Here is a 16,333-nt window from a genome sequence, read left to right as displayed (position 1 = left end):
TCCTTCCATTTCAAGATGATCGCTTGCACAGTGCTCCTTGGGATGTTTGAAGCTTGGGAAATCTTTTTGTATCCAAATCTGGCTTTAAACTTATCCACAACAGTATTACGGACCTGCCTGGTGTGTTCCTTGGTCTTCATGATGCTCTCTGCGCTTTCAACAGAACCTTGAGACTATCACAGAGCAGGTGCATTTATACAGAGACTTGATTACACACAGGTGGATTCTATTTATCACCATCAGTCATTTAGGACAACATTGGATCATTCAGAGATCCTCGCTGAACTTCTGGAGTGAGTTTGCTGCACTGAAAGTAAAGGGGCCGAATAATTTTGCACGCCCCACTTTTCATTTTTTTATTAGTTAAAAAAGTTTCAAAAATCCAATAGATTTCGTTCCACTTCACAATTGTGTCCCACTTGTTGGTGATGGTGACATAAAATTAAAAAATTATATCTTTATGTTTGAAGCCTGAAATGTGGTAAAAGGTTGAAAAGTTCAAGGGGGCCGAATACTTTCGCAAGGCACTGTATATTTAGATATTTAGACCCTGCAGGGCACCGAGAGAGCGTCTGCATTTATAACTTAGTTTTTAAAATTAGTCAAGCAATATAAAGCATCTCCTTTTACTTTTAAGTCCCTTAATTATCATTGAGCACAGCTTTCTCACCACTTAGTTTACTTTTTAATACCATCCTTACACAAAGCAGAAACTTCTTGTATTTTCCGATGACATACAAGTGGAAAGATTACAGATTTTAATCGTCTTTAATTTTGTTACGTTATACGTTTTAGGAACGTTTCATCTATACAAACACCACAAAACTATTCTCAATTGTATTTCTGAATGTTATGTTACACCTACAGTAATGTAATGTTTCTTTATTAGCCCTATACAATTTCTTGCATTAGGAATGCATCTTTTCGCATACCCCAGCTTTTTTCTCCATGGAGACACATACACAGAGACAGGGAGAGAAGCTTGGGGTCAGAGCGCAGGGTCTGCCATTGTACAGCACCCCTGGAGCAGTTAGGGTTAAGGGCCTTGTTCAGGGGCCCAACAGAGTAGGATTCCTCTGCCGGCTGCGGGATTTGAACCGGTAACCTTCCAGTCACAGGCGCAGATCCTTAGCCACAGAGCCACCACTCCGCCCACCGCTCAGTAGTTCTCTGTTTTAAATACATCTAATTAAGAAAGTTAGGTGTAAGCACTTTAGATCTTTTTTTCTGAACCAGGGAAAGTCTGATCATGTTTCTCTATAACAATAATAAAAAACTTTATTTTACATATCACCTTTAAAAGTGGCATCTCAAAGCAATACAGTAGATGTAAACCACAGATTACAAAGTAAATACCCAGACAAATGCAAACGCATTTTTAATAAAATGCTTTTATTCATTCAGCAGAGAGAGAGCGTAAAACCTGGGCGTAACAGCAGTTCCTTTTTCTGATCACTCGCTCTCTGGATACACGTCTCACCTGTCCTGTTCTTTGTTTTCCTAATTTGCTGAGTATGCCTGCTGCGATCCACTCCTGCCCTCACACCTAAAGAAGACTATTTTAAATTTCTTTGTGCCATCCATTGTGCAATTAACCCTTGTATGTGCTGTCCTTAAGGTGATATCACATAAAGATGATATGTAAAATAATGTTTTTTACTATTGTTATAGAGAAACATGATCAGATTTTCCCCAGTTCAGATAAAAAGATCTAAAGTATACTAATTTGTCACTAGTATAATTTTAATACAGTCTTTGCTGTGCTCTTGAGGATCCTTGTGATATTTCGAGCTCTGGTTGAATGATAAGTGTCGCAGTTTAAATAATTTTCATAGTTAGAAATTATGAAATGCTCTGTTAAAAGCAAGGGAGTTTTTATGTCCGTTACAGTAAAAGAAAATGCCTGACAAAGTAGGGCTTGGACAGATTCCAAGTGCATTTTTGCAATTTACGTTGCATTGTGCATTGTGCTTCTGTAATACAGTTTGAAATAATTAAAAGTCTAAACAGTATTAGCTTTATTTATGGGTTGCAATTTAAAAAAAGTCAAAAACCACACTCAAAATGCAATTTAGAGCTTTCTGGCAAGAGGAGACACCCAAATTAATAATGTAACATGCCGCTGTTTGTGCATGAACAAGGTTATACTGCTATTTCCTTAGATACCCGATTAAAAAAATAATTTTTATTAAGTTTTTAATAAAATGCTTTTATTCACTCATAATCTGACAATTTCAGGAAGACTAAGGAAGGACTAAGGGAATTGTCATCTGTTGTTGAAGCTCTGTGAGCTCGGTGACTTTGAGACCACTTGTTATCCCAGGTTGTTTGAATCGCCACAATTCAAATAGAGAAAAAAGAGCTGACTGACAAGATTCAAGATGTAGCTGTCAATGTTGGATTAAAAAAAACACGTTGCCTGACGTTTGTTGATTTGCTTGAAAAATAATTTTATTTCGAGAGACTGGATAAGTAATTCAAGTGTTTTTTAACTTCCTGAAAAACAAATAATAATTTAACTATATGTGCAAACGTTTTATGATATGTCGCTGTTGTGAATGTCTGTGGAGTGTATCTTATTTGCCTGTCTGTCCTGGTTGTGCTCTCTCTCTCTCTCAATTCAATTCAATACAAGGTGTTTTTTTAGCATGACAGATGGGTACAATCAGTGTTGGGTATTTACTTTGCTTTGAGATGCCATTTTTAAAGGTGATATATAAAATCAAGACTTTAACTTGCTTTAACTCCGCAAGTCTGAGTTCTTGTGTCTGTCCTATCCGAACCTAAAAGTATAACAATATGTATCTTTATAGCAGGTGGTGTACAGCTTTTTAGTATAGATTACACTTTTCTAAAATGTATTTAAAAAATAAAAATGATTACAATCGAATCTTTCCACGTTTGATCCCAAGATCCCAAGAAAAATAAATCTAAATGGGGAGAAAGCTATGCTGAAAGTTTATTAAGATACTTAGAAGACAAAGATATCAATTTATATTGCATTTGTCTGATTGTGAAGCAAAAAACACATATATTTAAACCCGTGTTTGCAATTTAAATCAATATAAATGTTTATATTGTAACGCATAGGTGACTATTCATTGTTATTAAAATGACTTAAATTCGATCATGTTGTGATATTTAGAAATATAAATGTGTTTGGTGCGAGTGAGGTTTTATTTAATCTCTGACACAGGGAAACATTTTATTTTTCAGAGAAATGTTTGTTAAAAAAAAGTAATGACTCCAGCAGGATTCAAACACACAGTGTGTGACATGGGAGTCAGGAACCTAACCCACAGCGCCACCAGCATGGTCACATGCAGAGTGCTGAAAAAGCACTACAGAAACATTATCAACAGACAATGTACAGCGTGTACTACTCTTGTGTTGCGGTACATGAATATAATTATATTGTTATTAATTTCTTTAGATACGCGATTCCATATTATATTCTCTTTTAATCAAATTCTAAAAGTATGCTTGTTGACTCCGGTATCACGTTAGTTAAAGACTTCGAAGCTTAAAATGTTTAGGGAGAAATGGAATACTGGTGTGTATTTTTTATTTTAAGTAGTAAGACCAGCCATATACTGTATGTTTATGTTTTAAAATTAATATCGTTTATGGCCTTCACATGCGTTACAGTATACTCCTATTCTTTTTATGCTCAGGTACTAAGATTTCCCTTTAGTGGTAAAATTCCATATGAATATTCAATGCTAAAATGGGCACAGTAAAGGCATTTACTGTAAATCTTTCCACGACCGACCAACGGACCAAGAGTGCCCCTGTCGGTCAACCAATCACGTACCGGGGTATTTTGCGTCATTGCGCGTCACAATGCGCGATGCCGTAGCCAATTACCTCCGGTATGTGTCTGTACTGCACACTTTGAATGGCTGCATCTGTAATGGGTACATTTATTTATGGTGGTTTTAAGGGCTGCTTGTCCTAAATACTTTGCATTATGTGTGATACACAGGGTAGATCATCAGCATTGTCTTTATCAAGTATTGTTGGTTAATAGGTACACATATTGAATCACTTTTATATTTGGGATTTGGATTTTTTTTTAATCAAGCTATGTAAAATCCCCAAGATATGAGTTTGTTCTAATTCTTTATTCCAATCTTTGTTTTAAACCACTTGGTTAGGGTGTGGAAAATAGTACCATGCATGTCATCATGTTTTTCAATGTTGTAAACTTTAATCCTGACAGATTTGTTAGAAAATAAGAGATGAACAGCAACCATCTAATTAACAGTTGTCAATTTATAGGGTAATCATTTTTTTCCCCTATTAAACAAAAATGTATTTTAATATGATGTTGAGTTACCATTAGTTCAAATTATTTCCACAATTTATAAACTGGTTCTGAAGTAACTCTGAACTCATCCTCACAATAAAATGGGGATCCATTAAAATATTACAATGGATCTACTCATCCTTTACCTGACAACAGAAAAGATAATAGCTTTAGCATTTTACTGAAGCTCTCCAGTGGTCTTCCTGCCACCTTGCTGAGGTTTTTTTGCATGTTTAAAATGAGAAGCGCTGCAGCGGAAGGGCAAGGAAGTGCCAGCATAAGCAGTTTTTAAAAGCAGAATAATTGATATGGACGTTGTTGAAGAGAGAAGGTGTCAAGATTTTATTGTTGTCAAATCAAAACACTACATTAAAAGTCACAACAACCCACCTTCCCCATCTGGGACCAAGAAAAATGAGCTCTGGGCACATTGCACTGCAAGTTAGTGAAGGGAGGGTTTGATTGACGTTTTATTCTGTACAAATGGCCGCTGTTTGTGAAATCAAAGCAATGACATTTCTAAAAGGTTGAGCATGCTTGCCTGGCATAGACATAAACAGGGTCCCTGAAGTCTCACTCTCCCATGGGATAACTGGAAATTATTTTTCTCTCAAGCCTTTCAAAAATATCATGAACAAATTCTGTAGCCTAAAATATATTTTATTAAATGTAATTAACCTTCACCTGTTCCACAAAATACAGCAGACTGTCACTATGAGAGAAGGTTAAAGTTGACAATGATCTATTAAAAGAGAATTTCTTTACAAAGACGGAGTAGAGAAGAGATAAAACATTTTATATGTACATTAAATTCCCTATAAATTTAAATGAGGGATTTGGAGCTAATCTCGCAATGGAGCTGACATGCTTTTCAGCATGAAAAATGGGTGACAGTGGCCTTTCTTTCAAATCTTTTAAAATAATTCCAGATTATCAAAAACTCTCTTGTGACTGAATTACATCTGAACTAATTTTCTTGACAAATCCTGTTATACAATTTAAAACTCCAGTGTCAGCAATACATTAAAAGAGAATTCCAGAAAGGTAGTCACACTGTTTTAGTAAAGAAGCATAATTGAGCATGTGTACAAAACTCACTACTGCTTATTAAGGCTTTGGCTATAAAGTGTGAATATGTTTCAAGCAATGGACCGCACATTGATTGACAGCTTTGAAAATGAAGGGGTTTCTTTGAAGAAAGCTATTACAATAAAAAACAGGATATAATAAGGCAGACAGCGACAATAAGAAACAGATGACCATTGTGGGAAATATACAGTAATTAGTAATATGTGTTGCTCCCCATTACTTTTTTATAAATCCATTCCATATTTGGAAGAGGGTTGATGGAATAAATTAAAAAAAGAGAGAGAATTCACAGTTCTCTGTAAGCAGTAATTGATTTTTGCAACCAATTGCTAAAATCCCATGCTGGCTAACATTCTGACCTCCAGCCAAGCTAAATACAGTGATGTGAAACCGTGCTTTTGGAGATTTATTTTCTGTATTAAGTAAACCTTTTATCTAGCAACAAAGACATAATTACATTTTTTTCTCCCAGCATATTGACAGAACATAAAGGTTAGAGTGTTCATTTGTTCACGTATGTTAGTGTGGATATTTTAAAATATTTTTTATAAAACATAAAGCTTAAATAAATATGCAAAAAATACTGCTACTGAATGAGAGAATGTTTTTAAGATCGCTTCCTTCTCCATGGATTTATCAAAAGGTGGGCACTATGCATTTTTTATTTAAAGGCACCCAAAAGATTGAATGATCTTTCATATGATTCACTTGTGATTCAATGTAAATTATACAAATCTAACGAAACCTTGACAAGCAGAGTCTAACATAATAGGTAATAATTTCAGAAAAACATACTGAGCAAAACAAACAGAATTTAATAATTTAATTTTATTACTTGTTAGCAGTTTAGAACCATGCTGAAAATTCAAATGAATTAAGGATTAGACAATGTTCACGTAAATCAGAGATGTCAATCTCAATTCCTGCAGGTCCTTTATGTATTATATTTTTTGGTCATTCCAAGCACACATTCAGTTTTCACTACGAATAACAACACCCAAGAATAAAGTGTCCTAAAAGATGTTTGGCGAAAATTTGGCTCAACCCACTCGTCTGAGGTCTGACCTCCTGGCCATAGGAAGAACCTCAAAAGAACCAAGCAGGACCCCAAAACTATGAATGCAGAATTATGGAAAGCACAGAGAAGGTGAGAGAAGTGTTCTGTGATGCATAGCTTGAACTGAGGGTCATAGCAGCAGTTGGATAGAAAGCTGGGGGGCTGCTTGTTTAAGGTTATCTGGGCAGGTTTACTGCATGTAAGGAAGGTAGGCTTCTGATGACCTAGTTGAGTTGCTTAATAAGAATGGGATGTGTTGATGAGCAGCTGAGTAAGCAAAATCCAGTTATGAGACAGTTTGAGACCTTTCCGTAGCAAAAGAGGGTCAGCAGGAGATGGCCCTTGTGAGATGTGAACCTGAAGATGATGGATCAGAGGTTCTTAAGGGCTGAATGAAAATGTGTGAATGAGTTAGATTTCAATTGGTCAAACATGAATCTTAATTTACTGTACACTAAATTTAGATTTAGATTTTAGAAGAGAAGTGGAAGGATTGAAAAAGTGATCCAGTAGGGACTGAGAGCATGAGGAAATGAGAACTAGAAATCAACGATATTATTGAATTGACCCAGGATGCGAGCTGCAATGATAAATGATTCTTAAGAGGTAGCCATTGATATGGCTGAAAAAGTCTGTGATAAGTTGAGAGGATCTTCCTTTGTTGATTATGACTGGTGCTGTTATCTGAATGGATAAGGGCCTATTGTTTCCAATTATGCCCCCAAAAAGCAGCAAAGAAATTTGGAAACTCTTCAAATAATTTTAAGGAATGATTAGAAGGAGAGATGAAGGTAAACAGCAATGTCTTGGCCAGAGCAAACTTTCTCAGAAGCCAATTAACTTACCAGTATATCTTTCTCACAAAATTGTTTTCTTGAATTAACACAAAGTGAATGTGTTTCAACACTTCTGGTCGCTTGAAATATTTAGTCGAGCAGGCAGATATTCATTGCAGTCCTCCATTTACTGATAGAATTCAGTGAGATTTCTACTCCATCTCCCTATCAGAGACCAAAGCTGACTGTCTTCAGTCGGGTTACTTCTGGATCTGCAGCCCATCATGGATTTCCTATCCCTACTGTCAAACCTAAGCTGGTGGTCCTCCAAATCTTACTTCTCCTATATCCAAACCAACCTGATCAACGTGAAGCTTGTACACCATATTTGTTGAAGAAATTTGCATCAGTATTATGGGTTTCATGTAACCTCCTCTGGGCTTCTGGCTGCCTCATCCATCCAATCAGGTTTTCATTTCCTCGAGTAAGTTACGCCGAAATACTTCTAAAACATTATCTTAAAAACCTCAGTGCCAAGGGACATTGATTAAATTCTAATCTCACCAACTTCTGCTCTTAGATTTACTGTAAATATCTCACCTATTGAGCACCCCTTTATAAATCTTTTATCTCATATCTCTGTCCATCCCAGCTTCACTCATGCAGCAGCTCCCTGGCTCATTCCTTGCAAAGCTGAAGGGGTTCTTTCAGCTTTGTTGTAATGGTCAGGATGTCATTTCCTCCACCTGACAAGTTACACCAAATAAACTTTCAATGCGATATCCTTATAAACTAAGTCAGCAGAGTTGCTTTTAATTCCAATTTGACCAAACTACTGAAATAACAGTTGTGACTTTGCTACTTCAATTTTTGGAAGGTTCTGTAAAATGGACCAAGACTATACAAAAAAGTAGAAAGCTAGACGCCAGTTTCATAACCCCCCGATTTGTAACAATATAATTACAAAAGGCAATCAGGAGAAAAATGTTCTGAATAACCATTTTTCCAGGTATTACAGCTAACCAAGTATTGCATCCTGTTGTTGAAGCAGTCTCCACAAGATGCTTTAACTAAAGCCTGCATAGTTCATTAAACTACTAACATCCAAACCAGAAAAATGCCAAATGCCCTCCCAATGGTAACCTTTCATTTGTATGTGAGTTGAAGCAATATGGCAAACACTAGGCTAAATAAGTCAAACTTGTGCTTCAATTATTCCCAGTCTCTGCGTAGTCATCAGCAAAAGCAACAACTGAAAAACTAAAAAGTCCTTTACAATCCCAGTCATATATAAATAAATGGTATTAAAAGGATATGAATCAATGCTGTCATAATGAGACAGAAAAATATATGTTTATATAGTTATAAATGTAAACTTCAGTGTGTGACTTAGGATCCAACTTGTCCACAAAAATAATATTTATATTTTCTCTCAGTTTTTAGGTAATGCCATGCAGAAAGCTTGAGCCATTGTGATATACTGTACCTCTTTTCTTTGCAAAGCAGGAGAGATTATTCTAGCAGTGTGTTATGGGTGGACTTATTGTATGCTAGAGATTGAAAAGGTATTATTTTGTAATAAATACTGTAGTGAGCCACAGTTATTCAAGGGACTACTGGGAACAGCTCAAGTGGAACTAAGGCCTCATCTTGTTTTATATGACCAAAATTGTTACAGGACACAAACTGAAAAGTAGGTTGTATAGCATCAATCCCTGAAAGATATATTTATTTATATCAATGCAATAACACAGATTAAAGAAACTGAATTTGTAATACAAGCTTATACACAGCACAGTTCTGCATTTTAAACTAAAGAATGCCACTAAGACAGATTAGTTTTAACAAACCACTTATTTAGCTCCTCTTCCTGTATATGACTCAGTATGTCAGGTAACTTTGTATAATAAAAATGTCATTTTTTAGGTATGTGAAGATTAAAATGACAGACAGAACATTCAGAATTAAATGAAAATTTGGGGGTTGTAAAGCAGGACCTCATGTACTTGCATACATCTAAGCGGATCCTTAAGTATCAACTTCAATCATAGTTTGATCCGGATGTATGCAGTTAATTTTTTCTGTGTATATTTCTATTCATGATATACACTGTGCCAATTTTTTGCAGTATTTCTCATCACCACTTTCTGGATAGTTCCTGTCACGCTTGTCAATTTTAAAAAGAGTACTAGTTTCCACTTCTTAAATATATGAATTCAAGCTGGTGTTGTCAAGATAATAATTGTAATTCTATGGGGGCATTTTTGACATCACTATTAGTATATACAACATAATCTGCTATCACTGTCTTTTCTAGTAACACCTAAAATACTCATGTGATATCTAAAAAAATTTGGTAGTAAATGGATTTTTGTAGCTAAATATACAACTTCAGATTGAAAAATTAATTGCAAATACCAATAAATTACAAATACTTCAATAAACGTACTGTAATTGCAGGTAATTTCTGTTGTGGGTTGTGCTCTACAAATGTATTGTCATGCCTGGGAGAGTGGTAGTGTGCAGTCCTCAGTTGCCCTGGACACCGAGGGGTTTTCTCATAACATGCTTGGGCTGTTTGTCACTCTATCAATCATCACATCAATCTGCCAATCAATCCTCCAATTCACATCCCTTTATAACCCTCAAACTGCCACTGGAATGGTGCTCTGATATTGAGTTACTTACAGGAGTCCTTAGTTTAGTACTGACCTGTAAGACGCATCAGCCTGAAATCTGAAATCAAAAGTTTGAATCCTGAAGCTCGTAACCTGAAATCTGACTACCTGGACACTGCCGATTTCCTAAAACACAGAAGCTCAGATAAGAGCCACTCTAGTGGAGTCTGATTCCGTAACAGTCCACTCTTCTGCAGTGATTGCCTTCCATACAGCCTGACCCCTGTCTACTATAACTCCATCTCATCTCTGTTCATCCTTGGCTGTCACCAGTCCCAGGTGCTTTCAACCTGCAATCCCTGCAGCTGGATTCTTGCCTGGCAGTGACCACAGCTGCAGCTTCATCTAGCTGTGGTGTAACAGGTTTCGCAAACAATGAGCATGCTCTGCTCTCAAAAAGCAGTATCATTTTAAGATTAATATGAGACAGCCAGATGGCAATAGCATACAGGTGAATCAAGCTTCCTGTCAGACTGCACTCCACGGCATACTGCACGGCAAGCTGCCATGTCAATGCTACTGTAGCCCCCTCTGCAGTACGCCAGTAGGAGCGAGCATGACGTTATCATTTCAGTGTAGTGTACTGTACATTACCGCCTCTGCATTTTTATTGGGGGGATAAACTGAATGACAAACTAATGAAACTGGTTGATATAAAATGTATGATACAATGCATGAAGTTGTATTTGTTTAGTAAAGCTGTCTTCAGCTTCATGATCAGAGATAGCATTGCCCATAGTTCCTTTAGGCAATTTTCCATTAACCACAATTGTATCTCAAGGAAGAACAATAAGAAATCAACTACTCTAGAAATATTCAATAAAACTGGTGCAGATTTTTTTCATATAGAGGTTATTATAGCTCATTCATTGATGAACTGTCAAGGCAAAGTAGACATTTTGCTATGGGCAACTGTAGGTAGGTACATACTGTAGCACAAAGCATGTTTTTTAAGTTATAACATATTACTTCTTATTGATACTGTATTTTCACACACATTTATACATAAGGGAATATGAATATTAAATGGGTTGTAAGCATCTCACAGTGCCAGAATGCAGAACTGTCTGATAGACCTTTTAATTCAGCTTTGCACAAATTCCCTCAAGAGAAAAAAACAACATAAACATTTTTGCTTTCCCTTTAAAAACTCTGAATGGTGTTTATAGGGTTTCCCAGACTGCAAAAAACAAATGATCTGAATTAACTCTAGTGGAAATTCCAATGGGTTCCTGTAGAAATTAGAGACTGGTATTATAATATTCTGAACTGATATTTATTACTATGAACTGCTGTGAGCCTGCTTACATTTGGATGTTGAAACATTCTGTAATGTACATCTGTTGATCCTGTTTCACGGCTATTTCCACTAGGGTTCATTTAGTAGAAATACAGTATGATTCAATATAAACTAAAGTCCATCTGGTCATGTGTTACATTTACCAGGAACAATCATTGTTCTTTACAATAACACGTTGTAAAACCTGAAAATAACTTGTGTCGTATTTATAGGTGAAGATCTGATAGGGTACATTCATGTTTAGGGTTTGAATATATGATGCCAAGGGTTGTCTAAATAAAGAGAAGGTTCCTAGGCAATGAGCTTGATTCCTAATTCATTATTTATGTTTATTTTGTTTTTCATTACAAGACACCGAGGAGGCATTTTACTTCCAGGTGTTGTGGTGGAGTGAAATTTTAATAACTCTAACAAACTAATGCAAACACACCAAGGGAGTGTTTAAGACAGGATGTTACTCAGCTTATTTGGATGCAGTTGTTTACTTAAGCACTTGTTAATAAATATTCTATTGCCTAAGGTTATGCTGATGTATCAGGAAACTAGTCTTCCCCTCTTGTGTAATATATCAATTATAGTAACTAACAGTGCTGCATGCATCAGTGTACAACCCCCTTTTAATTTCATTTGGGGGTGATTCAGCATTCTGCAACCTCTTAATTTTCTCTCAGTGGAGTTTGAATTGCACTTGTAAGAAGTAGGGACAAAGTTTTGCTGTCAGTTAAAAAAACTGAAACAAACACTTGTTCTATTGAAAGATATTAAAGTACTAGCGAATCCATAAGACGTTCCGTAAGTTTCCTACCGGTTTAATAATACAGTACGTCGTTTTATCACATACTGGAATTGTCAAGTGTCAAGAGTTGTTTGACAACTCTGTTGTTTGAGATTTGAGACCTTGAGATTTAAATCTTAGACATAGAACAATAGCCTGCATGTATGCTTGTCTATAAATTAGTCCACCCAACACAAAATAAATGTGCTCCTTAGAAGCGAACCTGTAGTTAGAACTAGCCTAGAGGTCTAAAACGCACCTTACTCTCACAAAATGAATTAATGTGATACTAGAAAAGTATGAACTGGTGAAAAATGCTTTACTTCTTACTATATTAAATATTGTACACATGTCCTTAATTTCTTATACCTAAAAAACAAGTGATAAGATTATTAAAAAACATACTGTATGCCAACACTAACACTAACACAGTACACAGTATGTTGTGAGTTTTGTCAGTGAATTATTGCAATTTATGATTTTTTTACAAAAAGTCAGAATACTTTTACACTTACAAACAATGCATCTGCTGCCAAGTGTGGAAATCTGGTGCAGAATTTAAATTACCACCTTTTTCTATAAATGTAAATCATTTTAATTCAATTTCACCAGAAAAAAAAACATTTAAACCTTGTATATCTGTATAGCACTTTTTTTTCATTATTTTAGTTTGTGCACTTCTGTTCAACTTCATAATAAATATAACACAACTTCATAATAGCTTCAACTTCATAATAAATATAACACAAAAATATCTGAAGTCAGTGAATTATCATATCCTCCTGGAATTAATTGTCCCTGTCTTAAAAGGTAATTACAGTATAAGATTTAAGCTAAAGCCTTACATAGATCATCACCTGAAAGTATAAGGTTTAGAAGAAGCAATTCAGTGATATCAGATTTTGTAAATAGCCAAATAAATTACTCCTGTTTGTTGGTGTGTAGAGCAACCATTCAGGCAAGGTAGGATGTTGATATCCTTTCTGCTTTCACGAAATCAGAATGATCATCTAAATAAAGAAACAGGACTTTCTTCTTAAATGGCCATCCTTTGAACTGCATTGGATTATCATGCCAAACTGAAAATATATTCTTTTGAAAACATGTGAAATACATGTTAAATAATCTTTTTTTTCTGAATTAAAGTATAATTGTATAATTTCAATTTAAACAGGATGCTAGCCATCTTCAAAATATTAAAAATAAACATTCTATTTAAATATACCTGTATAGAGTATACAGTACACAGTAAGTGCAAGATTTTCTCAAAGCAGGAATAGAATGCCATTACAGTATTGTACCCAGTATATAAATACAGTATGAGCACTGCGGATTTTCATCCGATCAATGGGATACTGTTTATTTTCTCACAGGACAATCTTCACAGCTGGCGTGCTCAAGAACTCTATTACAGACACTGTCAGAGGAAGAAATTAATTTTGGAATAGCAGGGATTTAGGATCCCACTGCCCCCCACCCCACATACTATTAAACTAAACCATTATTAATTTTAAATAATAAATCCAAAAATGTTCAATCTTATAATGTACTGTTTAAGATGGATTATAGAGTTCCTGTGTTTCAATAACAAAGAATAAAAAAGAACAAATAAACCAATTAAATACATCAGTGTTTTTTTATCTTGGAAGATGACATGTTTATTGAATAGATTTACTGTTTATTGTACATGCATGCTGAACTTTGTTGGGGAACCTTGATCGGTGCAGATTCTGCAACAATAAAGATCAGTTATTTGGTACAATATAGGTATATGGTGTCTTTATAAATCACTAGTGATGGAGCGGATTTAACAATTAGGCAATTGTTCCAAGGAAAACTAAAACTACAACTGAATTTCACAGGATCTACACAGATAAACAGAACCTAGTGTCTGTCCTCACTTTTAAAGCCAAAAAGTCTGTAGTAATGTACAAGATCTTATTTGCTTCATTGGTGATGCATGAAGAGAGCCAAGCCTTTTCCATGTAAAAACAACAGCAACAAAAATAAATAAACATCTGACCTGTACCTTCAGGTAACATGCTTTTCTAATACACTGCAACTGACAGCTCTCTTCAAGAAACAAAGAAAATCCCAGCACATGTCACCATTATAATGACAAAAGTCCTGATATCAGACTAGACCTAAACATCAAATCCACAAGAGAGCACTGAAGCTGCAGGTGATCCTTGTATTAATGTAGTTCCTACGTTGTAGATAAGTACGGCAAACGAAAAAAAAAATGACTGGTGTTTTGGCATCCCAGTTTATGTGTCTGATTTGCATCTCTTTTGATTTCAGCTGCAGTTGGCCTCCGTGTGAACCTGCTGTTCATCTTGCATTTACATGAGCTGCATCCTCTGACATCTCACCAGCCTCCCAGGTTGAAATAAGCTTTTGAAAACCTTCCCTTCTGACTCCTGTTTCCTGATGCTGTGTTCTCTTCTGTGGAAACGCTCTGAGTGACAGCTGGGAATTAACAATGACAAAGATAAGAGAATGTATGAATTTGAATGCAAAAACAGAGAGCCGATCTTCAAGCACGTTCTTTGATAAAGTACATTTTATTCTATGTTTTTTGCCCACGTCACTTGGATCTGTAAATTATTGTCTGATGCGTGTCACCTTTTGACACCTAGAATATGTGTGCATACCAGGTTTTGTTTAACTTTTACTTTAAACGTTTCTCTGCACCCAAATATATCAATTTTATGAAAGTGATATTGTTCACACAATTGAAGTATTGCCAGTATTTCAGTTCAGTTTATTTGTCATACGCACAAGTACAATGACATGCTTATTTGTATATATCCTCCAAAACAAAGACATTTAGGAAACACCACAACATAAACACAGAAAAGCAGCAAGAAGAGGAAAGTTAAATAACATACAACTTAGGTGGTCAGTGGTCTTTTCACCAGTTTGGTTTATATAAAACTATATGTGATGATTGTTATGAGGTGGCAAGTAGATGAAGAAAGCTGGATCTTGCTGACAGGCTGGAGAATCCAATAGCTTGAGCCCCATGAAGGCTTATAGACAGACTAGACCAGAAAGAGATTGCTGGAGCAGGACTCAATCCGGGTGTTCTTCAGAGACGTGAGTTTGTAATGCTGAGAAGACTATCTAGGCTGGATGTATCTCAATGAAAGAGCACTTATCAGTGGCATATTAGGGTTGATATATCCTGGGTTTAATTAATTAGCACCTGAAAATTAGAGGCTGGTGGTTGGGACAATTGGTCTGAGCAACAGATTCCTTATGCAAATGAGCCTGGTTTCCGAGGAGACTATGAGTTTCGATCCCTGGCTCACCCGTGCATAACAATAATTGTGTATTTTTTTAAACTGGGGAATCCTATTCCGGTTTTTGAGACCTGATATGTCTACATGTTTTAAAGTCTTTCCAAAGCAGCGGCACCTGTGGTAGATTGAAAACCTGCAGACATACAGAAACTACGTCTGTACTAACACTGGACATCCCTGATTATTAAGCTAGTATTTTGCTCAGCATGCTCCTCTGGCTACTTGTAGCCTGTTCCAAGTATCTTGTCCTGAAGGTTCCAGAATTATCCCAAGAAACATGTTTCAACAGCAAAACACACTTGCATAGTCACACACAGTTTAACATTTATTTTATTTTATTGAACTCTTCTGAGAATAAGTCATGATTTTCCACCTCAAAATAATGTTCCATAAATAACTTCATCTGGAATTATGAAACTATCCTAAAGTTTCCCTTGTTAGAAATACAATACATGTAAAATAATACTGTACATTTAGGTTAAAAAGTGACTGAGACAGGCAGTCAGCTAAATTTCGATAAGAGAGGATGTAGCTGTTGGGGTTTAATGCTTTCGTATCTAAGATGAGAACCTCTTTATAAAAATGCTACCTTTCATCAGGGTTGTGCAATGGCCAGGAAAGGGCTGAGGACCTTGAACATCAGGACTTTCAAGAGAAGATGCCCAGACTCCAAGGAGGAGTGAACAAAGCTCAGAGGAAAAAAAAAACTAATGAGCTTAACCGCTTCAGCGGGTCACTGAGAGACAGAGTAAGATTAACAAGCCACAAAACACCAAAGTCTGTTTACTTGATTTATGTTTTGTGGCAAAAACAATAAAATGCGTTGTCATGCCAGTTTTTTGTTTAACCCCTGGATTGGCATTGTCCCTTTTGCCTGCCCGAAACAGTCACTACTGTTAAATCAATGAAGGAATGGTTGTATGGAATATGAGTATTACAGGAAACATACTGTAGGAGTTTCACAAATTTCCAAACAATGGCTCACAACTTTCAAAATAAAAGCCCATCTTATTTTTTTGTTGTTGTTGAAAGCAAACCATGGCT

Source organism: Lepisosteus oculatus, chromosome 13 (assembly GCF_040954835.1).
Source record: "Lepisosteus oculatus isolate fLepOcu1 chromosome 13, fLepOcu1.hap2, whole genome shotgun sequence".
In the NCBI taxonomy this organism is placed as follows: domain Eukaryota; kingdom Metazoa; phylum Chordata; class Actinopteri; order Semionotiformes; family Lepisosteidae; genus Lepisosteus; species Lepisosteus oculatus.
Note: the sequence above shows the minus strand (reverse complement) of the source record.